Genomic DNA, 26,063 nt, shown 5'->3' on the forward strand with positions numbered 1-26,063 from the left:
TTGAAAAATAGTGGGCCAAAAGAAATTGCTAATAAAGCAATATCAATATATTTTTATGAAGTTTTAATTAGAAACAAAAGCCTGAACCACCAGGGTTTGGGCCAGTTCCTGAAATGCATCTTACTCATTTTTTTCTATTGGAGCATGTATCGTGCTGCCAAAGTGAAGTGGAGCCTGCATTCACCACACAGCCCATTGCAGGTTTGCTCTGGTTAGAGTTTGCTCTTTCTTTCTTTCTATCTGGTTCACTTTCTCTCCTGAGCTAAAAAAGATACTGCCAGTTTTTGGTGATGATTATTCTATTGAAACTAGCAAATAACTTTTTGTGGGCTTAGCAAACAATTACCAGGTGGGATTACTTCTGTAAGTATTCATATTAGGACCAGTTTGGCTCAGTTGGGCTCTCCACTCTTATTTCAGCTTACCCTGGTACTAAAGAATATTTTTTCTTTTAAACATACAAGGAAATCTTAGGTACTGAACTATCATGGAGAGTATCTGATGATGGAACTTGTAAGTTTGTCAAATCAAAAGCATTGTCAGCAACATATTCAACCATTGCGCAGTTCTGATAATAGAAATAAATAAATGAATCATATTACTAATAAAACTATTAGTTTAGTAGATTGTAAATTTATTGTGCTACTCTGACTTTATTTAACAAGCGGGTTTTCTTTCTATGCTCTTTTAACTTGGACGACTCATGAGGCCCCTTAAAGATAATGCTGTCCAAGCATGCATTATATGTCTTTAAAGAACTATTTGCTAGGATAGTCCATTTATCAGCACTAAGGTTGCATTAGGGACCATACTCTGAAAATGACTTCAGCTCCAAGTTTGGAAGTGATATTATATGAGACATGAGATATTCTAAGGGAGAAGCATTGCATATTGCAATCCAGCTTGAGGGGAACAAATGGCTAGCATGAGCTTGGAAACGGTAGCATGGTCTTGAAAAGCTGATGCACTCATGCAGACAATATCTCCATCTATTCAGACATACTGTCTGTCACTTCTCTACATGGTGAATACTAAGCTCAAGCAAATCTAAATCAAATGAAGCAAAGTGAATCAAATAATTACTTACAACTAATAAGACTTCCAATATTTTGTTGACAAAATTGTATTACATGTTCTCTCTCTTTGTGCTCCGACATTTTTCAAAGATTTTTACCAGGTGCATTTTTTCCAGGTGTTATATCTAATAATATTAGATAAGTTATCTAATTTCTTTTTTCTAAATTTTATCTTTTCCTGTCTGATTTAACAACCTTTACCTTCCTTTTCAGTAGCATCAAAATATATTGCTATCCTTTTCTTTTTTTTTTTTTTATGGAGTGGCAGAATAGAGGATTTGAAAAATAGATAGAAAAATAGGCTCAGGCCTGTATAAATACATTATGAAAATTGGGAAAGTGCAGTACAAGGTAATGCTGTAATGGAAAAAAAGAGGATAAATATATTAATATAAAATAATAGGAAATTATGTTTGGCCCTCTATTTATGGTCTCTGCATGTTGCTAGCTAGTTATATTATGGCTTTTGTTCTGTATACATTATCTTTTAGACAACTCCAGAGTAAATTTTCTTTTACAATGAAGAGCATATGATTTATATAGCAATTCATAGATGCAACATCAAAACACTGAGAGAATAATGATTTCTATATATTGATATTGGAAAGCTCTATTGAACTTTCAGTTTCCATTGGAATAATTTTATATCAAATTCCAAGTACAATTTAGGGAAGTTTTTTCATATTTTGTGAAATCACATACATGTCTGATTTAATACTCCAATTGAAGACAATGGACATAAGCAAATTTTTGCCCTCAGAAGACCAAGCTTAATGTACCAGCATGGAGTATGTTGTAGTGTCTTGATCCTTTCAGGTATGTTCATCCTGATGATGGATATTGCTTTCATCTGGGACTCAAGCATGTCCTGCCAAACAGACAGTAATGATTGAATCAAGTATTAAGCATGAACTGCACAAAAGATATCAAAGCTTTATTTCTCTTAAGTTTATAACCACAAACACAAAAAAATGGTTAAAACTAAAACAGCAGACATATTTTCTGGGATTCCCAAAAATACAAATTAACTGTACACTGCTGTATTTATAAGTTAGAATAAATTCTCTGTCAGTTTTAAAACAATGGTCATAAAGCTCAGAGTTACTAGAATAAAGCATCATATCTTGAAAAAACATTTGTCTACCTTGCAGCTTCCCAGTGAACAGATGACAACTATATTTAGTGGAGCTGAGTCTTTATTTTCCAGTTTTAGTCAAGAAATTGGACAAGGCCAGGGAAACACAGGTTGAAAGCTTACCTTTGCTTCTGAAATCTTGCTAGTTTTTGATTGCCATCTTATAGTATTTGAACTACTCACTTAGGAAATTAGATGTAGTAGAGCAAATTGAAGGCAGGTGCAGCTACTTATCATGTACAGGCATAGGCACCTCTTTGCTGAAAACATGCAAATCAAATTTGGAAGTAATAGCACTGGCTCTGCAAACCATGGGATCAGTTAAATGTTTGACAGGGAAGAATGTATGTTCATGACATGACTTGACCTGTGTTCCGAGGGCAGCATTGAAACCATAACTCTACTTGGTGGAGCCATAGATCAATGAGAAGATGGTCTCATAAAGAAATTGTGTCAGGCAAGGTCATCTTCCTCTTGTCTAACTTCCCAGCCATATAAAAAGCGACTCATAAAATGTTCGCTGTACATGCTCTTTGAATGTCTCTTTGAGCAAAAGAGATTGATGACTGAAAAAATAATCACAGCAGTTTACTCAATGAATAAATGCTAAATAAATCTTTCTGCTTAAAGGATGACCATGAACAAATAGCAAAGTATTTAAAGTTAGTCTTTATTTGATATTTTCTGAATAATTTTAAGAATAGCAAATCCATTCATTTCTTAATGCTTCCTATTCTTTATTTTGGTACTGAAGATTAGTTACCAGTGAAATGTGTGTTATTGATTCCCCTTCAGACAAAGCATAACATTTCAAGTCAGGTGGGATTATTTTACTTTAATGTTGTGATAGATCTGCTGTTTACAGTATCCCTCATGCTCCTATGGCAGCTAAACCAGCTGGCCAGGAGTGCTTCACCAGCAGAAAAAACAGTCTGAGTGTCAGGGAATACCCCTGCCTTCTGCCCTGGCGTCGCCTGTGCTGCCAGGGCTGGCCGGGGCTGTTTGCTCGGGGCTGTGTGTGTAACACATCTGCTGGGGCAGCTCCTGGGACCTGCCAGGGACACCCAGACTGTGGGAGAAAAACAATGGGGAAATAGCAGAGAAAGATGACTGTTTATTTCAGAGGTGTCTTTTGGCCCTTATACCTTGAGACTCCTTCACAGAAAATGTGTGCAGGCCATGCCTTTGTAATGCCATGCAGAAGAGTTTGAACTTGTCTTTTGCTGCATGCTTGAGAACATGTGCCTCTGTCCCATTTGATTTTCCTTTATGGCAGCTCTGGCCAGAAGGTTTGGAAATTCTGTTGTATTGTTCCCTCTAAAATATTGTACTATTCATTGGAGAATTTTGCATGCGAGTTTAAGATCAATTTTAATTCCACTTATTTTGATTTTTTAATGCCTAGAGTTGTCCACCTGATGCAGTATAATTTGACTTCTGTTTCAGTCTGCCAGGGTAGTGGCTGGGCAGGGCTGAGAGCAGGACTGTACCTGGGCACTGAGGAAGGGTAATTTTTTCTTTTCTCTGCTCTTTAGGCTTCAGTTCTGAAGTACCTAACTCAAACTGGTGTGACTGAAAATAATTAAATCTAGCTGAATAAAAAACATAATAATGCCATAAAATATTTTCTTTGCTAACATAATCCACCACTTACTTTCTGTCAGGGTATCATAAACTCAAACCCCTCCTTTAGGTGTTCTCACAAAATTAGAAGGGCTACTTCAGCACCCATCTTTACATTTTTGTTTTAGAACAGGTTTCAGAGTCTCCAATAGGTAAATAATACATGATAAAATCTACTGAAGTTATGGAACCCTTGACTAGTACTTTTCTTTAAATATTAAACATTATTTTTGAAGTTGTTTGAACTATGTACGGTTTCACACAACAATTTTCCTGTTAGAAGGGAAATATGCGATCCTCAGCCAGTTTTTTGTTTGATGTCCATGAATACTAACACTATGTAGAATCTCTTATTAACTTTAGTAGTTCAGAATAAACTGTATGCAAGTTCTGTAATTATTACATTCTGAATGAAGGGAAAGGAAAAACTTTTGAGCTAGACTTGCAAACTTCGTGCTTGTTACTTGCTAATGCAACTCTCAAAATCATCTGCTTTTTTTTTATTCATTGCAAGATAACATAGGCACCCACAAAATTAGATGCTTTAAACATAAATAGACAAATCCCAACTTTAAATTTTGAAAAAAATTCCCTACTGCAAAGCTTCATTTGATATTGCTCAAGGGACTTGCAGGGCTTTCCCTGTTTCCCTACTTGATAGTCTGTATCAGCCTCTGAAATTTGAGGATATGTTCTTCTGGAAAACAGAGCTAGGACAAAGAAAAAGTAACTGCTGTAAGGAAACTTTCTGTAAGATATGTGGCTTAATAAAAGCTTCATTTCAGCAGAGTACTACAGCAAGCACATGCTGGGCTTCCAGCCATCCCCTGTCTCTGAATGCTTCAGTGACACAGTCGTTTAACTCAGGGGTTTTATGTGCATCCAGCAGAGGCTGTCTATTATATTGATTTTAGAAATTTCCTATTACAATATTAAATTTCTTTGTCACATCTAAATGGTTGGTTCTTCAGCTATTTCTCAGACAAAATTCTTATTCTTTGGAAACTGGAAGAACTCCAGACCATAGTTTATTCATACTTTTTGAGCTGGATTCATTATTTGTTATATGTATAATGAACTTCCATTTTTTATACAGTGAGATTTATGGAAAACAGATTAGTGTATCAATGGGGATGGGGGAGGGTTGCCATTCTAAATATAGCCCAAAGTCTTGGTTGAATGTAGTACATAGTGAAAATTAAGTTAAGACTTTCATAAAATTCGGCTGGAGTACCAGGTACAGGGATATGTAATACTTTGTTTCAGATAAAGGAAAGAGGTATTGATTTAATTGATAAGAAGAAAGAGAGCTATTTAATATGAATTTAGATCCACTATAATGGCATATTTGTATATTTGTCTGCATACCGATAGATGTAACATCTCTTAGTGCATCTCCATAGGATTGGCTTAACACTTATGCTTCAGAATGAGTTTGTTCTTCTGTGCTGATTGCTGGCCTCGCATTTTACAAAAGATTCATTCCTTATGCCAGTTGTGTGGTGCTTAGATGCTGCTCTGTTTGTGCACTGTAAATACGTACAGTGCATAGGAGAAGCAAGTAAGTGGAGTCTGTGTTAGGGGATTCAGTACTAATGAAATTTGAGTTGACATATGAAAAACCCAAAGAGAAACAGAATCTAGGTCCCAGATTGCACTAGTGTGTGTGTTGCTCTATATCCTGTATACCACCAATAAAGTTTTCATCACTGCTTCTAATGATACAGATAGGTAAAAGAAAAACAGAAAAATCATCATACAAGGGCTGTCATGTATGACACATGTATGTCACGGACACATTCCCTCACATACTTTGGCAGGTAAAGACATAAAACTGCCTCTGAAATCGGTGTCTTAGGCTCCTGCATGTGTCCTTGTTGCTAAGAAGAGTGTATGCAGTAGACGTTGTATGTAGACCCACAAGTAATTGAATTAAAACCTAGAAAAGAACAAGTTTTGGGATTCTTATTATAGAAAATCCTGACTTGATTAATGTGTTCTTGCCTTTTAAGCCAACCCCAGAGAATAGCAAATAGATGATGCAAAGGAAAAAAGCAAACTATTGCACAGAAGAAAATTCTCAGCTGGGAAGGAGTAGGAGGGTTGAGTGAGAAAGCCTCCTGCTCTGCAGCTGAGTTACTCTGGGCTAAGACAAGTAGCTTGGCAGAAGTACATGCACACCACCCAGCTTTTGATATCTCTATGAAATTAATTCAAGAAAAGAGACAATATTTTGAATTCCAATGATGCAATAATTAATGATAACAAGGTTAAGGGAGCACAGATACACCTAAAATTTTTTTTGTTTTCCTTGAATAGAAAATAATACCAGTTCCCAAGCTGTTGGAACAACCTTCAGAAATGCTGTCAGTAAAACCAGCTGGGGAAGAGGCCTGTACCACTTGAATTATGAACAGGACATGAAATGTGTGTGACTGGTATGACATCATCTGACTCTGATGTGTACATTGCTGTACATTTTCCTTAATTAGACAAATCTTTAAAAATTATATTTTCAACAAACAAAGTATGAGCAAAAAGGTTTGCGTCATTTCAGTTCCTTCCCTTTCCTGATTAATCACAGAGAATCAGTGAGTTACCTGGCAGCAATAGGAAGTACAACTTTTTTTGACTAGAAGGACAGGGCACAGGTAAAAAGCCCTAATATAAGTCTCGTCTTATCTCAATAAGATAAATCTATTGAAAAGACACTGACAAACTTCATAAGAGAGCATTCAATCTCAAATAAAAGTATGATTAATTTGCATTATTTTAAGAATAAATTAACTGAAGTATTTGTGTAACTATATTATAGACATTTGAAATTAATCTTTTGGTAAAGCACTTTTAATTCTCCTTTGTTCTCATTATTTTGGCTGCTATCCCCCTCTGTGCCTTGTTGGCCTAGAAATGGCTAGCAGTGTCTATTCCTCTTGCTGCTGCTGTTCTGTTGAGCAGTACATTTGCTGCCTCACTTGTACAGTCTCTTCACAGCTCTTTTCATAACCAGTTCAATTATAGCATGCCCAGAATGTTTTTTTTTCCTGAGTAGATTTCTAATTTTGGAACTTTCAATTCCCAGCCTGCAGAGTAATGAAGACTCCTCTGTCTTGTAACTGATATTCAAAGTAGGAGAGTTAGCTAGTTATTTTATGTATTCACTGTGGGCAAAAACTCATCCCACGCCAAAAGGCCTGCAAAAGGCCCCATCATTCCTAAAGCCCTCAGGGCCATGCTCATCACTTCATTTTATGTCAGCATAAGTCACACTGGAGAAATACAACTGTGGATCAGTGAATTTAATTCAAGTACTAAATCTTTACTGAGAGGACTTTATGTGGGTCAAGCACAAAGAAAATGGGGAAACAATTTCTGCCCTGTGAACCTAGGTCCAAAGAGCGGCATTTCTGCATTACTCGCTAGACTGGACTAGCAGGGACTGTTACACTGTACCACCTGCACAGAAATTTGGGTCATTACATATTTAATGGCAAATCTCTGACCTATTTCTAGCCTTTAACACTGGGCTATGTTGGTCCTTGAAGACCTGAGAATAAGAAACCTCCTCTGTGGTGCATGAAGGTAGAGAAACCCCTTTCATGCTTAGCCTTCTATTTAATTCATCATATATTTATGTGAATAATAAAGTATATCCTGTGTGTACTCTTAATTGATACCAGCATACAAGCCAGCTCTTGGAGTGAGAGGTGACCTTTTAGGTGCACCTCTTGATCTCTTTAGCTAAGAATAATATTTTAAAATTATTTTATGCGGACTGCAGTAGACAAGAATTTGGTCATATGAAAAGTTGCAGTATTGCTATAGCAACACTGTTTACTGAATGTTCTGATTAAGGCAAATGAATAGCAAATAAGTAACAGAGCTATGGATGAGCACTTTAAATAAACCTAAATAAAATAATAAAGAGCAATAGCAAATGGACGCATGTAATGGATGTTTTCAGTACTTCTAAGGTAACTCAGAGTGCACTGGCTGTGTAAAAATCAAAATCCCTTCATTTAAGATTGTGACATGTGAACTGGAATGAATGATCAAAATTCGTTGGTGTCAAGGCTTTACAAGAAGTCTGTTGCACTTCTGAGTAGACCTTGCAATGTTTTATAAGCGGGATGGAAAGGTGTTACTTTTATTTTCTCTAAATATTTTTTAGAAATGTTGCAGAATATCTTGATAATTTGCATTAAATAATCTGCTGTAGTGGAGAGTGAGCTTTCTAATACAGTTCTGGTTTATGAAACTGTTTCTGAAAGATCAGGACTGAACAATCTGCAGAACACATCTCCATGAATAACCAAACAGTGTGTCCTCACAGGATGCTTTTTACAGCAGCTTGGAGCTGTAATTCAACATAAGCTTTCAGGCAGGTACCAGATAATGCTCTAAAGGGGAGTATAGGGAGAATTAATAAACTCCATTTAAAAAAATAACAACTGAAGTAGAAAATCTAGAAATAGCAAAAGCCATATCCGTATAATCAAACAAGCATAGGATTTAAATCTTCAAAATAATGGACAGAGGAGATCGCTGACAATTCTATTTCATGAGTTGGCCCTGAGGTAAGGACTGTCACAGAAACCATTGAAAACAAGTGGAAACAAGAGTATCCATGAACTGAATGAACTAGAATTTAGCAGCCATACCGGATGTTAGCGTTCTGCCTACTGTCTGTATGGGAGATCTGGAGAAAGGCATTGTCTGCTGAAAAAAAGAAGGAAACTCAGAAAATGGGAGCTGCCAAAATAACATCAGGATTTTGGAATTTTTCAAGAGTCAGGAAGAGTCAGGAACTTCTCAAGAGTCAGACTCTATGGGGTAGTTTCAAAAATATATCCCAAAAGAGCCTTCAAATTATACTCACTCTAATTAAAGAAAGCCAAGTGTAACACAACAATAGATAAATTTAGGGCAGATGTTAAAACCTAGGCAAAAAAATTACCATTACTTTGGCATGGAAATGAATGACCATCTGTATACTAGCAAGAACATATATCATTTGTTTCAAGACCAGCAAAGAAAACACAGCATGCAAAACTTAGTTGCCACTTCCTTACTTGAAAATATGCCACATGTACTCATATTTAATATGAAAATCATGAACTATTTTGCCAATTAACACCCTCCTACTTAATCCAAGACAAACATCTGAACATTCTTTGCCCAAAGCTGTCCTTCCTAACACTGTGCTGAGAATGCATCAAATAGATAAAAGACTAATTGCAAAATCCTGATTGGGTGAGACTTAATAATTAAAATCAACAAATAATACAAAATGTGTGTACACAATTGGCAATGTCCACTAATTGCTGTTAATTCTCCTCTACATTTGATTTAATGAAAAATCACTTCCTGTAAGGACAGTCACCACTTTCAGGGCTAATGTTTCTTTTTAGCAGTTGGTGATGCCACATGTTCAGAGTTAAGGTAGACCAAATATTTTTGCTATATGAGAAGAAGTATTGGAATGAAGAACCTGTGAAAGGCACATGTACATCTGGATGTGGTGCAGCTCTTCTGAGATGAGTAGAAAAGCAGAAATTCTTGGTACTGATTTTCTCAGAAAATGTTTTCTTAATATCATACAACATCTTGGAGATCAGGACTGATCCTCGGAACTCAAAATAGAAAGGGATCTCTTGTGCTGAAGAGAATTAGGCCAGTCACAGTGCTGAGGCAAGAGGACTTCAAAGAGCACAGCACTGTAGTGCCAGGTCCCAAACTTAGACACCTGCAGTGGGTTTACCTGGGCAGAGGCTCTGCAAGCTGAGGCATGATAATTCCTCCTCCACCTGGGAAGGCCCTGCTTTCATGGTCTCATTAAGCAGCAGCATCAGAGAAAACATGCATTACTTTTGCAAAACCATAATTTTGGAGCCATGTAGGTATTATTTCACCTCTGGAAGCAATAACCTAGTGGACTCTTTTTGTCGTCTTTGTTAACAAGGTGGTGTTCTAACCTTACTACTCTCTCTTTCACTGCATCTTTTTTATCAGGGAGGGTGAATTCAGCCCTTATTCAAAGTAGGGTCCTGCACAGGATGTGTATTCATATGGTCTAACATCCTGGGAGATGAAATCATTGAAATTCCTTTCAAATCCCATTGCTCCATAAAATTCATGCTTATTTAGATTGCTGGAGGTATGACATAAAGCTGACTTTGCAGCACTTGAGGACTTTTGATAATGGGGAGGGGAGGAGGGAGGAGGAGAAACTTCCATTTCCATCTCCCCTCCCCTGTGGACAGGGGCAAAATACTCAAAGAGTGGTGAACAGTGCAAACCAACCATGGACACAGTCTCCAGTTGGCTCTGGAGGGAGAGGGTTATGTGTAGAAGTCAGCTCCATAATGTAAGTGTGAACTTTGTGTTGCGGAGGGTTTCTTTGCTTTGAGGGTCTTTTAACACGTAACCACTGTGTTTGCTGGGATGATAAAAGGCTCCTCACCTTCCCCCTTGTCTTTCTTGGTTATCCTGCGTGAGAAAAGCCTTCGCATTTATCAGAAAGTGATCAATTTCCAATGTGGTAAGAATTATTCTAAATTCCAGCTTTTAGCTGTTCTCTGGTTTTGGCTTTTCTGTGTCCACATAAAGGATGAAGTGGAACTGCTATTTAAAATTGAGAAGAAAAATCTTATTTCTTAGAGCAGTTAAAGGCTTAGTCTCAATGAATCAAAAAGAGTAAAAATCTTATTTTTCATTCTGTTCTCTCATTTGCTTTTCTTGCTGCTCCTCATTACCCAGATTGCTGAACTCTTATGTGATGATAGAAAGATCCATGTCCTCACCAAAACAATTTTTGTTAAATCATTATCTTGTGACAAAAAATCTGAGACACATCTGCCACTGCTCACATTATGGGTCACCCTGCAAACATCTGATTATGATTTGATAAACAAAACAATTCCTCCAGTGAATTTTTGACAGAGGCTACAAAGAAAGCTGCACAACACTGTGGAATTTAGCTGCTTTGTAACCACCTTTTTTTGTTGTTGATTATGGTACTGAAGAAGAGCCAATCATTTAAATAAGAAACAATTTAAAGAGTGAGTCTCCATTTTATTAGTAAAAGTAATCTGTTAGAATGTCCGTAAAGATACCCTGTGATTAGTGTTCACTATGCAAAGCAGCAATTTAATATACCGACTGCTTTCTTCTTGTGAGTAAATAGGGTGATGGAGGTATTTCCTGATCCTCTTTAAAATAAAAGTGGTTCTCTAATTCCTATCAGGTTTAATTAAAAAAAAAATCAGTATAACATGCATATGTATTTCTAGAAATCGACTGTATTCTGAAGAAGAATTTATTCCATGTGTCTTTCCTAAGAGACAGTCTCCTCCTTATATTGTCAGTGTATTTGTTTTCTTATGCTTCTCTATTTGCCTCCTAAATATACACCCTCTTGATGATTTTTATCTCTTCACTTACCTATTTGTTCCCAAGAATGTGAATAATAGTAGATAGCAGGGTTTGTATCTTTTATTTCTCGTACATGAGATCTTTCATTTTATGAGCAGAGTATCTAAGACATGTTTTCCATGGAATGTTTGTACATTGTGAACTGTAAGTAGAGATTTACATGTTATATGTTTATTCTGACAGCTTGCAATCCTGTCTTTACTGTGGCTTTCAGTATTTTTGTACAAGAAATCCACCTCAGGTGTGTTGTCTATAATTTTCCAAGTGTGGCAGATATATCGTGTACATGAAAAACACATAGAAAATTATCTGTTCATGGAGAAGAGTTGTATGTTTAATCTCTATGAATTAGTTGTTTACTTATAGAAGTGTTTTGTGGCTTGGGTGACTGTCCCTTTGCATAGTAATGAGTATAATAGATGCAGGAGCACAGAAGAAAGCATAGCTGAATTATCTGTGCTTCAGTGTGGGAACTGCAGAAGTGTTTGTTTGTTTGTGCAGTTCTCATTCTCTCCTGTTGTGACAGGGAGGTATCTGCAAGCACTTAGTACTTGCAAAATGCCTCCAACGGCAGTTTTTCCATCTGACATGCTACCTCTTTGCAGCTCTGTTGAATACTTTACACCAGCCAGCACACTGGTGCTCTAGCTGAGTGTAAGCAGTTTTAGAGGTTTTCTGCAGGCTTTTATTACAGCTGTGACACCAGATTGATGGACTGTTTCCATCTTGTTCTCTGTCAATTGTACACTGAAAAGAGAACTGACAATGTGATGGATGCATGCTAGTGCCACAGTAGAGAGAGAGATACTGCAATAACAGTGGTTTAAACTCTAAAGTGCCTTTAACCTCATGCAGTTGGCTTTAATTTATTTTAATCTGAAACCTAACAAAATCTAACACTACAGAGTGGAGAGATGGGGAGCATAGTGAGTTTGGAAGTAATGTGTAAAAAAGATGACAGTCATTCTTGGAGGTCCAATTAGGGCAATTCTGTGCTTTAAAGCAAGAAGTCCTCCCGGAAGCTTTCAAAAGAGAGAATATTGTTATGCTCTAGACAAAGTCAAAGGTTAGCCTGGCTAGAAAGAAGATGTACTTTCCACTGAGGGAGAAGGGGAAGAAGGGCTTGCTCTGTCACAGCAGGGAATACCCAGGTCTTGCCTGAGGAACAGGATGAACTTGCCAGTGAGCAGGCTTTTGGAGGCTGTGTCAAAAGGAATGGTCTCTGAGGCAAGCCAGTGTTTCCTTTGAACACGTAAAGGTTTAAGGTTTATTTACTGTTTCAAAGAACTAGTGGTGTCTTCTCTAGAGAGATGAGAGAAAGTAAGAGAGAATACTCGCACTGCTGTTTTAACCTTTGAAATGCCATCAATGATTTCGTTAAGTTGGTGGTTTATTTCTCAGCACAAAGGGAGAGATGAGGGTCCAAGACTGTGTGTACAGTCCTGGATGTGCTTCATCTGTGCAGTGAAGTTAAGAGGCTCATGTGGGAGTGAGCAGGGAGGGGATGGCTACAAAAGGTCTCTAGTGTGGATGTTCACCTCTCTACTTCACACCGTCTGTTATCCCAGCATTGAGATGAGATAGACCAGGATCAGGCTGATGGAGAAATAAACCTATTAAATTAACAACAGCCTGCTAGGAAGATTCGAGGGGCTCATTTCTATCTAAGTAGCTGTGTTATTTAATCCCTCTGTTTGTTAAAGTTTCAGAGCACATTGTTCTCGGGTGTGATCCTCAGAGTCAGTAGCTAGAACAGAGCAAATGCTGCAAGACAGTGCTACTTGAATTTTTAAGGTGATTTCATTCTACTTTTTTATTGCTGTTTTGACATGCTGCTTTTATTTTGGGGCATAATTTACCTTTTGCTGAAAGACAGTGCAACAGTGATCTCTAACAGGAAGAGCAATGGAAGTGGCCTGTTTGAAGAGAACACTGAGGATGATGTTGCAGTTGGGAATATGGGCACATGGAATTTCACTCTGAGGCTCTGTAATCAGACAACTAAAATCCAGTGTGAGTTTTATATTTATTCAAGATCCTCTTGACAGATTTTTATTTTGTATATGAAACAAATTTCATATGCATACAGTCAACTCCAATAAGGATTTGAAACTGCTGATTAATACAGGTTGGCAGATATTTTGATTTTTTTGTGATCAGCCAGTAAATATAGAAGACCATGAATTAATTGGATTCAACAATGATTAAAGATCATTAACTTAAATTCTTAAGGTATTTTAGGATCACATCTTATAATTATTCATAGCACAGAACTTTCTATTCAAAATATGCTTGATGACATATTATTTGAAGCTGACAATAGAATAAACATGGATTTTACCCATATGGGTGGACTTTTATTCAAATGCCAACTGATCATGTTCAGTTCTAGTTTCAGTAGATTCAGTTCAGCTGAAGTTAGTAGAATTGTACCTGCTTTTATCAGACCTGTACTTATCATGGCATGACTAAATACATAGATGCCTTAAATAAAAGATGAGATGCACATCCAGAGTCTTTGAATAATATTGACAAAAAGTGGAATCGATCTTGAACCAAGTTGATGTTGAAGTGAGATCTTGAAGTCATGCAGGGATCATAAGCCTTTGATAGCACAGTTAATAAAGGAACAGAGGGTAATGAATCTTAGTCTCTTGAAGCTGATGACATGGAAAGCAAAGCTAAAAGTACAGATACTAAAGTAGTGTAAATCCTCAAATCCTCAAAGTCTTTTTTTCTTTCTGGATCATACTCCTATGACATAAATTGGCCAAGGGGCTTTTTTTAACCCAGAGGACTACCAGAAATAATTTCAGTTGTGCATTACTAGAGTAAGCCTTGTCACAACATCTAGGATTTTTTTTTTTTTGATAATGAAGATTTTCTATATATATATATACAATTTCAGGATTAGAATAAAGCTATTCCCCTGAGCAAGTATTTTCATTTGTCTGGATGGTTTCCCTTATTTCTGTTTCTTTAATTTAAGCATAATGCCTTTGATATTGTAACAGGATACAATAGGATGCTGTGATCCATTTTAAATGAGATTCCACAAAGGATTCATAGTCTTTTACTTTCCCAGAAATTACTGTTCTGTTTATTTCTGTATGGCGTGGTATTTATTGAACAATTAGAAATATGGTCTGTGTCAACATTCACAACAATAAAATGTTAATTGGTAGGGAATTAAAAAGATGCTGAGTCATTTTTTCGAGAGAAAAATAGCTAATAAAAATTATCTCAATTAACAGATGAAAAGGGAATATGGGGAAACCTCTAGACTAAGAATGAATTAAAAGCAACAGAATTTTAATACCTACTTAGCCAGCCTAAGCTAAAGTGAGCTGGTTTAGTACCACTGAAGTCAGTAGCAATATTACAGTGTACACTAACAAAGAAACTGAACCCGTTTCATAAAGTAAGAAAGGATTTAATATAATTCTAGTTCACCATAATCAGAATTTCATGGGCATGAGTTTTAAGGGGTAGGATAAAAGCAACCCTACAGGAAATGCTGTCTCACTGAGAAACTACATATTCTTTCTATCCACTCTCATCCTCTCGAGGACTGCTGTGCAGCCTGTAACTGCGCCAGCAATAATGAATGTAACTCACCTGTTGATTTAATTCTTCTCACTCCTTTTGGATTTATCTTCTGGAAAATGCTTTGCATTCTAAGATTTGTCTTTAGCATTTTAATTTCAAGTACATGACAATGATAAACAATGCTCAGATGATAGGAATACTGATACAGGTTAAGTTAAACTATGCATTTTTTGGCCTGCAAGACTTTGTTTTCTCTAGATTCAACTGTTTATAAGCACTTCTATCTTTAAATTACAGATAAACTGCCTTATCTCAGCAATTTTTTATACTTTCTAGGGGAAGGTATACTTGTATCTGACTATACCTGCCTTGTACTGACTTCTCTCTTGTATAGAATTCTTGGTGTACTTGGATATCTGGCATTCAGGAGAAAGTGTAAATCCCTGCCTAATTAGGTAGAAAACATCTAAAAATCATCCAGTCAACCTGGAAGTGGTGTAGCTGAGAAGTCTAATAGCTTCTAGACACCAAAATTAAAAAAACAGCCAACAAGGAGGGGAAATGATTACTGGGTTAACTGTTTATAGGCAAGGGTCAAAAATTACTTTCACCCTTGCCGCAGAGATTTGAGCAAAGTTAACAGGACTCTACAGGTGATGCAAGAGAAAAATTAATCACTAAACAGCATTTTAGTTTGAATGTCTGTTTGTGAGTTCTGACACAGAACTCTGCTAAGCAGTGTGTTATTAATATGAGTTTTGAACAGAAATTGGGTTGCTTTTTCTTTTGTAAGAGTCCAAATAATAAATATTGAACATGACAATGAGGCTATGTAAGAGATTGAGATACTTAAGTTCTTAAAAGAACAGTGGGATGTTTCTTGTACCAAAAAGATTGACTTTAGAGAATAACCTTCTTTTGAAGAGGAAATTGAGCCTCGTGTGTACTAAGGAGTCTAGTGCAGGCTAGGACAGACTGAGTCAAATCTGTTTGCTAAGGGAAGAGATGTTTACTATATATGTAAATGGAGGAGTTTAGCTTTGTTCGAATAGTAAACAGATCATTAATGATAGATAAGGTGTAGTTATCAAGGACAGATAAGAGTCATTTACAGTGTAAATTCAGTTGGCACTATTTTCCTTGTTACTACACCAAATGAGGTAATGCACTACCCTAGTAATGCGCTGCCCAACACACAGTCTTGATAAATTTTCTTTCAGTTTTCAATAATCAAAGTTTCAAGGTGAACAATATGAGTCAAACTTTGTTTCCTTTGTACAGGCAGAATTTTACTGTGTTTAAAAAGCTTCTCTACAAGTACAGGAAAAATGTTTTGTAGTGAAGTGTATTCCACTTTAACCCTGAGAAATCAGCCATGTTTGGAAAAGCATGGGGCAGCCTCAAAGCAAAGGCGAAGAAAAAATATTCTGAGTCACTGTGGGATCCCCCCATACCTGTTAATTGGCTTGTGTGTTCAAGATCCCTCTGTCTAATCCACAAACCAACAGTGCAAGAAACTTTGTCTTAATATTGTGCTGTACTTATCTAAAACTGGTTCCAAAAAGATCCCTAAAATTAGTAGCTGCATCACTTAGTTATTTCAAAGTTTGGTGGGTTTTTTCACTTCACAGATCACAATGCAAAAAAATTTCATCTGCCTGCTGAAGAATAGATAAACTCTATTTTTAAAAAATATTTTTAAAGCAGAGAGAAAAGGCTATTTTTATGTTGCATCATCAAGAAATAATATTGATAGACTTCAGATTCCTTGAACAACACTGGCATCTCAATAACTATAATTGCAACAAAATACAGACTATGGAAATCCAATGGGAATTTTAGCAATGGAGGCCTCTTGACTCTTTGGAACTTGGATCAAATTGCAGATCTAACAATCAGAAAGAAAGCAATTTTTTTGACTTTGAACTGAAACATGTTTGGCACCAAAATCACTAAGAAACAACAAACATCAAACAATCCTATATTTTGAAGTCACTTTTCAGAGTAGTGGCATTTTAAGAGAACGCTGTAGAAGCTCCAACATTCAAATATACTTTAGAGTAAGCAAATACACAGGAAATGTCACCCAAATACTAAAGGCATAGAGCATCGCCAGACCATACAGACACTTTGTGTTCACATTATTTATTTTTGAATTGAAAGGATTTTTTGAAAGTGAACTATATTTTTTTCTTGTAAATACAAGTCCTCACAGTGCTAACAAACTTGCTTTATAGGTAAGAATTTGAAAGATGAACTTCCTCAACAAATGTTTGTTATGTATCCTGCAAGGCTAAAAATCCTGTTTGGTGTTCATAGGTGAAATCCTTTCAGAAATGTGAGAAGTCAAGTGCTACGATTCTAATTTTAAACCTCATCACTCAAATATGCTTTTGCTTTACTCAGTTTTAGACAACGTTTCTGGCTTAAGCTTCAGTGTGCTAAATTTCTTACTTGGTTATTGTTTTGCAGGCAAGTGTGAAAATTTGAATTAGTATTAGGAATTATTCAAAAGTTAACATTGAGGAGACACAAATAAAGTGCTGATCACCAGCTCCTGCTGGCTTTAAGGTGAAAATCTTGAATTTTCTGTCACATGCACACTGTACAGAAAGTTAATTACTGTATTATAGTCACCTTATTACACTGTAGTGATCAAGAATACTTGTGTAGCAGTTATGAGTCTTGCACTTTTGTCACGAGAGATTGTGCAATTTGATTTATAGCATCTAAACCCACTGTAGTTGTGATGTAATTTTTCTCTAGCAGAAACATATCACACTGCTATGATATTCCTTATATTCCACTGGTGTTCAAAATAGTCAAATAAGGTAAGTGGTTTGTTATCACTGACATAAATGTTTATATCTCATGGTGACAAATGTCTGAGGAGTGCAGAGTGAGTGTATAATTTTAGCTGCTATCCCCAGCCATGTCAGTGCTCTCCTTATCTCTTGAAGGCCCCTAATGAATGACTCCTGCAGGCTGGGGAGAACCCACACTCAAGCTGGCCATTTCTAAGGCATTCCTCACCAAAAGGGGCTGGCTCAATTCCCACATCTCTGTTTCTGGTTTAGACTTGATTCATTGGATATGAAAATGTATTGAATTGGCTTTTAATCCACATGATATTATGGGATGCATTTAAGAGAATGGCACTTCCTCTGCATCAAGGCAAGTGTTAACATCTGTTTCCTGCATTCTCTTTGATGCTGTGAGCAGAGACCCGGTGAATTCCTGCTGCTAGTAGGAATCAGTTGAATATTTGGTAGAAGGCCCTTTAAAAAAAAGGGCAGTTGTTTATTCAGCCAGCCAATTAGCCATATGCTATTTTTTCTTTTAAGATTTCTGTCACTGTAGTTAATGTTCTAGGCAAAATGGAAAGATCTCTGATCATAATTAAATCATAATCTCAGTTCTGAATACTATCAGCAAATAAAGCACACTGCGTCAAATCAAATGTGCAACAGTGTGATAAGGATCATTAATCAAAACTTGTCAGCTCTTTAAAGCCACCAATTACAACACATTGTATTATAAAAATGTGATACTATGAATCTGGTTGATTCTGGGGAACAGACCACATTTGTTCATGCACCACAAGATTTGTATTATCTGTACATTTACCACTTTTCCCCCTATATAGCAATAGAGTGGGACACCATTTTACAACTCTAGCATTTTCAATAAGAAATAGTTTTGGCTACAACTAAATATTTAATAAAATCATATTTATTTTCATGCAATGGCCCATTTAAAATTTATTAAAAAGTATTTTTATTTAAAATATTTTTACTTACATTTAAAATTCTTTTTCAATATTTAATTTTGTTTAATAAAGGATTAACTATCACATTCTGAACACTTAAAACACTATTCACACTGAAACAATTTTTTATTTTTCAGAATTTTCAGTGGTCCCTACATTATCCAATTTTTTGTCATTATTCTACTATGATAATGAGACTGTCACTACTGCCAGAACTGAGGAACATGGGCATGGCCTGATAATGACACTGAGAGAATAGAGTCTGGGAGGTCTAATTCTTCTGATAAACTATTTTCCTCTATTTTTTAATGCATATACTTCAGAAGTGAAATTTTTAAGCAGAGCCACAGCCCCCTAAAGTTGTATGTAATTTCTAAAATTTGTGTGTTCAGATGCTAAGAGGAAATGTTAATAATTAAATGAAAGCATTTAATTAGTAACTAAATAAAAGTTAAAAAGGACTAAAGTTTCTTATGAAAATAAATGAGTTACTGGTTTTTATATGTGTCTTCTAATATTATCCTAAACTTATGGATATCTGTCATGCTTCCAACACTCAGGGAAAGCCTGTGTGCTGTACATTTCCTGACAACAATTTTGCTGTGTTTTTACAGGCAAACAAACCTGCCATGTTTTAGAAGGAATTAATAGCTGTGCTAGTTAAGTCTTTGCAAACAGCAGCCCTCCACAGCAGTCTTTTATAAGGTTCTTTCACATTTTTTTTGGTCCTAATATTATATAAACCCCTGCCTCTTCCACTAAGTTACTCTTCAGTTTATGGATTCAAACAAATGGTTAAATGTATTCCCCAGTCCAGACACACTCTATCAAGTCAGTAGAATTCCTCCAAAATCCCTGCAATGGAAAAAAATTCTCATTGTAATATCTTCTTTTTTTGCCTGAAACACTTCATTATTCATGATGGTGTATGGACTGCATATAGAACTTGGCTTAGGCATGCTCTTTCCACACTTGAGTCTCTAGTGAGCTCTTAAAATGGCCTTAACACATTCATGAAGCTTTTCATTACAGTCTAGTCCAGTAACACGAATGATCAATCTCTATCATGATCAAATGACAAGGCATGTGGAGCCTGCCTCTGTTTAACCAGTTGGTGTCATGTGTAATGTTTTATCTGCTAGTTACATCTTGAATAAGTTTGTGTTGGGGCACACTACATTCCTCTTGGACGTTTTTCAGGAGCTCTTTTACAGGGCTATGGAAATAGGAACAGATTCCGCCCCCCCCCAGCCATGAAATTACTTTGAATTTTTTCCTATTGGATCTTTAGCACATGGAGATTAAATGTGCATCCATAGCTGGGGATATTTACAAAGCTATCATTTGCCATAAGTTGATTGTTTAGGTCAGTCATGTCCATACCCTGCTTGTTGACATACACTTGACTATTTGTATTGACATTTATGGTCTGCATTATATTAATGGCTTATGATTACCTTCTAAGATTGTTACATGTAAGTGAGTTTGTCTTCTCAGAGGACTTCTTCTATGTCTGTGTTGGTTTTGCAGATTCCTGTACTTGCTGAGAAGGACAGGACTAATGACTCAGAATGATATATAACCTGATAAGCTGTCAGTGACAGATATACATTACATGTGCTAGCAGTAGTCCAGATGTCAGTGTTATAGGACACTATTCTCCCTTCAGCAGTCCTTAATTGAGATTCAGCTTTGTTTTCCAGAATTTATGAAAGTCTTAAAAATTACTGGAACAGAGTTATTTGAGACTGGAGGATGGATGTTTGATGTTTCATATTCTCTTCCAAACCCATTTTATTTATGTAGGACTTCTGCAAAATAATGTAGGTGACTTCCAATTCTTCATCCTACAGACAATCGCAGTGATGATTTTCCTTTTATTTCTTCAAATATACTCTGGAAAATTAGGAGAGACAGAATTAAATCAACACTCATTCAAAACTGGCTTATTTAATAATTTGACTAATGTATGATCTCTCTTTTTAACTCCGTTTTTTCTTTTTCCTGCCTGTCCTTTTCATGGTAACAAGGGTGCTTAAAGTTAAGAAAGGTGTTCTGGTAGTGAGGACACAGGAGCTGAGATCCAGGAAGACTGGGTTTCCTATCCTGTACTTCCACAGGCCTTGAGGATAAAATAGTTCATTTGGTGCTTCCATCTCTGTACCCAAAAAACCAGACAATCTCTCAAGAATCATATGGTGCACAAGCAGCCAATAACCACTAGCTGACTTTCATATCCAGTGATGAAATTTATGATACAAATGGAAAATATTATCTGCCTTTACAAATTGTGGCCAAATAAAAAGTATCATTTGCTAACAAGAGGGCTTTGTCTGAGTTAAAAGAACTCAATAGTAATCTTATAATGTGATTTCTGTGTTCCAATGCTGAACATGTGTAGCTGGTTCTACCATTTCCGATGAAGTGATTCTCTTTTCTGACAGTAAAAGTAACAAGAGGCTTTGCAGTCATGAAAGAAGTGAATTGGTTCTGATTTATATGAGATTTCATTGCTTTTCACCATAAAAATCTGTCATAATGAGGAAATTCCAAGATAATACATCCATATACCCACTCTTCAGTACAGTAGTACTTTACTCTGTACTCAGAAAAAGTTTATGTAATTTATTTGCATTTATTTACTTTTTCTGCATTTTTCTTACTTGCTTCTGGTCATGTTTAGTTGCAGTTATCTTTGAAAACTGGGATGCCTTTAGGTACCTAAATTAGGTTTTAGTTATAATACAAAAGTTTGAAAATTATTTAGTTATCATGATAGTGTGTTGTAAGTCTTAATGTGGAGAAGCCAGCTTTAAATTACATAAATGTATAATTTCTTATGGCAGTAAAACATCAAAGTATACTATATCTGCTATAACATTTGTTAATGTAGGATTTAAGTTGACACCTGCTTTCTGTTGGCAAAGGAATTCACTCAGACTTGGGTAGAAAGGTGACTGTTGATCCTCGGCACACAAAACCAGCTGATTATTTGAGACATGTTCCCTTCTGCTTTTCATAGAAATGAAATTCACAAAGGGGTTTAGAGCTGCCCTGGAGGAACCACAGTGACAGGCATCCTACAGGCAAACACCAGCATTTCTTCCTCAGCTGACATTCCTCTGGAAAGACAAAGATCATTTGATGTTTTGGATCACTAAACTAATACTAAGAAGCTTCCAGAAACAGTATTTTCTCATCTGAATTTTTTCCTCCCAGGACACAGTTGGTGTTATTTTTTCTCTTGTGTTTTTTTGTTGTTTTTTTTTTGTTTGTTTGTTTGTTTTTGTTTGTTTTAAACAGTGTAATGCAAACCTGGTTATGCCAAAAATAAGGTGACATACAACCTGTGTGTGCCACTAATAAGCTATTTAGAATAAAAAATTAAAATTCTGGCATTATTCAACTACAAAAGAGATTCTAAAAGATTCAAATCAAGTAACTTCTTGCAACACCCAGTGGTGATGTATTTGAGACACTGACAAGTTTGCAGTTGAGGGGTAATAACTTCTTCAGAGCAGCAGAAGCTGCAAAGACACCATGCTCAAGCAAGCTCGCAACAGAAGTCACATGTTCTGCACTTTGGTAGGGCCTTTTTTACTTTAAGTGAAGGCACTGAAAGAAGGTTAGCTTAAATACAGTGATGTTTTACTTCTAATGTACATTTGTATCTTTTACTAGGAATTTTCATACACTGCTGTGCATGAGGCAGACATGCTAGGAGATACAATTCTATAATTTTTTTCTTATCTAAAGCCCACCTGGAATAAATAAATGACTACATTTGCATTTTTTTAGTCTAAGCTGATGCCAACAGAAATTTAAACTCACAGTGTGTTCACTGATTCATCTTGAAAACTTTTCATGAGTTAATGCCTGATAATCTTCCTTGGTGTATCTGATAGAATTGTGTTGGAAGAGAATGAATTCTGACAAGTTTGGGGTAAAAGGAGAACCCAATTCACCTTTCCTCCACTCTGCCTGTCATCATGATATGTGATTGTCTTTGCTGCAAAAGAAGAAACAGTCTTTTCTTTGCCACCTTTGCCATGAGTTGCATCAGAGAGGAAGCATTTTGAAATGCAATCCTAGTTCCTGAGATGTAGAGCTGATGGTCTTTAATTTGGATAGAAGGACAGTATAGAAAGGGGGGTAAGATGCAAGTCTATATCAAACTCCCCATAGATCTTGGAAGTTTCATGTTGAACAATAAAGAGGAGCACTGGGACTAGATGTAAAAAAAAAAATGCTTAGGGGGATAGACCTACCTCAGTGTGATTCATTGATTTAGACACAGCTATATATGTCAGGTAACGATGAAATGTTGAGACAGCTGAGATTGTTCACTTAGTGAAGTCAATCCCTTAGTAAGTATTAGTGGTATTGAAATGAAGTGTTAAAGAATTAGTTAGCTGACTGTGAAAAAAATGAATAGGTCTTTCAAATTACCTAATGGAAAGCTAAAGGCATTAGCTCCCAACCAGGGAGTATTAAAGGCCTTGTGCTGCATTCATTGACACAAATGCAATGACTATGAATCAAGCTCTACTACAGAAGATAAACAGCTTTCTCATAAATACATTTGGAAGAAATCCACTATCATGCATTTCAGGCTTCCCTAAAGCAGAAACTGTTTGTGTGTGCTTAGACTGCTGATCTCATTGCTACTTTTATTAATCACTGCACTATCGTAATTAAAGATCATCAGTAGTGTGTGTAGAATTTTAAGAGTAAAGTGAGTTTAGTGTCCTTAAAAAGCTTAGACCTTAATGGAATATTACATTTCTCTGACAAATTGTACCAATTAGACTTCTGTTATGATCATACTTCTGAAGGATTTTCTCATTAGAAAGTGGGGGAGCTCTACCTAGAGTCCTAAACTTGCAGAGATTTACATCACACAGAAAAACTTCCTTCTTCTCCCTCTCTTTCTGGGAAAGAGGTTGTCAGCTCTGGGCTGAAAGGCAAGTGTTGCTCTTGAGTCATAGAACAGGTAAATTAGAGTATTTTATTGATGAATGGTTTCAGTGCTTTCAATTGATAAAATTAGGAACTTGGGTCTGCCAGCTGACAACAGAGGAAGAATAAAATACTGTCTGGAGTCATGGAAACTAATAAATCCTCCCATGACAATATTTAACAGGTTGGTAGAGGGGATAAAATTACCTTTCATAAAAATGCTGTGCAGATGGCGAAGCTATGGGAATTAAGACTGGATCAAAATTCTCTAAAAACATCAAATCATGGAAATTGTAACGGGGATTGATTAAGTTGGTGTGGAAATTGCTTCTGCCTTATAATCCTCCAAGGACTTGTTCAAATATTTTGGTTAGTTGATAAATCATCCAGTGATTTTCAACATGTGCTCTGTTTTGATACTTGACTTAAACCCACAAATTTTACAAGTTAGCTCTTTGTAATGTACATGGCCTGGTTTTGTAGGTATTATGTATGCAGTGTGTAAAGGGAACTCAGCAACTGGGTGATTTCTTAGATTTTACCCTTTTCAGTAATTAGACTGTTATTCTGACCCCTGTGTGGGTGTTGGGTCTACTTGAGAGAGAGGCCTTGATCTTTAGCAGTAGTCCTTTCTTAAGTCACGTAGGAGATGGCATGCAGCGCCTTTCTAGTTTCTGTACCAAGAGAGTGAGGGACATGGACAAAGGGTTTGGCTTTTCCAAAGATCTTTGCCACCAAACAATAAGTCCTCGACAAACCTCGATGCTAAATTATATTATTTTCATGTAGTCAGCTTAACTGTACTTACATGTGTAGAATCCTTGTTAAATAAGATTCCCAGATTATTAGCACATTGTGAGACTGTGACATTCAATGTGACATTCAATGTGACAATTCAAGTGGTGCAAAAGAAAAAAGTTTAAGGAAATAAGAGACTTTGTGTCAGAATTGTATCAGACTTTGGTGATACTGTGATGGGTGCCCTAAAATTTTATCTGCTACTTCCTCAGTGGCAACTTCACACCTTATACTCATTCAGTTTTGTGTTGAGTTGCAAAAAAATGGGAATAGCTGAGAGAACTTGATGTCTGACTTTACAAGACAAATTAGGTACAACTGTAGACCAAATCCATGTCCTTCTGATTCTGTGCTCTTATTTTTTTCTTCCTTCAATACTTCTCTGAACATACTTCAAAAACAATGTTGTGCCTTTTTAAGAGACCAAATGTATATTGACATTTGATTTGAGATAGAGTCAGTTTGAAATATGAACAATTTGTAACTGTTAAGATGCTTGAAGGCTTTTTCATTACATTCCTCTAAAATTTGGGCCACATAAAGGTCAGCAGAGAAAAGTAGTAGTTGAAAAACAAAAAAGAAAATTTTGTTTCAAGCAAAGTGAATGAAAATGAATAATTTTCTGTGAGATATAGATTTAGAGAGGGACTGATTAAAAAAAGTGGTTTTTAAAAAACATTGCCTTCTCTACCAAAGTGTTGTATATTACTAGCATGAAATATTTGTACAAAGCAAAGTTTTCATGATTTATGGTGTTTATTTTTTGCATAGCTCAGCTCAACAATGAAAGGAGTCTATGCAGTTGCTCTTGGGCTTAAAGTCAGCTGTTATTTAGTATCAACAGTCTATCAACTAATAAAACCTACAGTGTTTGATTTACAAACATCTCCCTCCAGGAGAAAGATTTTGTTTGTTAAAAAGGACCTTTTCCACTGCTGTTAAAGGAATCACAGAAATATTTGCTGTTTGGTTTAGGTTTATACATCTGGCCTCAGTTTCCTATCAAATATTTGCACTTTTGAGCTAAAAATTTCTGGTTTCTGTCAGCAGTGCACATATCAACAAAGGAAAACAAGAACAGTAGTGGGAGTGGAAGACTTTGATCTTTCACATTTTTCTCTCCAACTGCTGATGGTGATGTTTGACCCCCATGTGTTAAAAAGGTCAAAGAATCCACTGCTAAGTTCATGCCAGGTGTCCTCAGATTGACTACAGATTTGTTTTATGGAGCACTGAAAACGGAGAGACAAAAGATGTTTGATCTGAGGTAGCACAAGAGGGGGAGAGTGAGGAAAAAATGCTTGTGTGGGCAGCGTGCTTAAACCAGCAGAAAAGAACTAAAGGAATATATTGTAATAGCAGCAGTGATGGCCAGTGATAGAGTCCCTGTCAACTAGGAAATCAGCATTGTGAATAGATGTTATTTAACAAATATTGTTGATAATGATATTGCAGTTTGTTTACAAGCTAAGCTGATTATAAGAAAAGAAGAGAAAAAAATAACATAATGCACATTCTGGGTCAGGAATTTCCCGGAGGCTTGAGACATGCCATACATTAATTTTTTGTTAGTCTGGAAAAAAGTGTCCTTCATGTAAACACTTTTTTTTCTGCTATGGGAGCGGAATGATTTCTACCGTGCATTGTTTCCACACATTAATTGAGTCATGTCAATAAAGTGAGGTAACAGTATTTCAGTAACAGTAAGTACCTAAATTTT

The sequence above is a fragment of the Corvus moneduloides genome, chromosome 9 (genome assembly GCF_009650955.1).
Source record: "Corvus moneduloides isolate bCorMon1 chromosome 9, bCorMon1.pri, whole genome shotgun sequence".
NCBI lineage: Eukaryota > Metazoa > Chordata > Aves > Passeriformes > Corvidae > Corvus > Corvus moneduloides.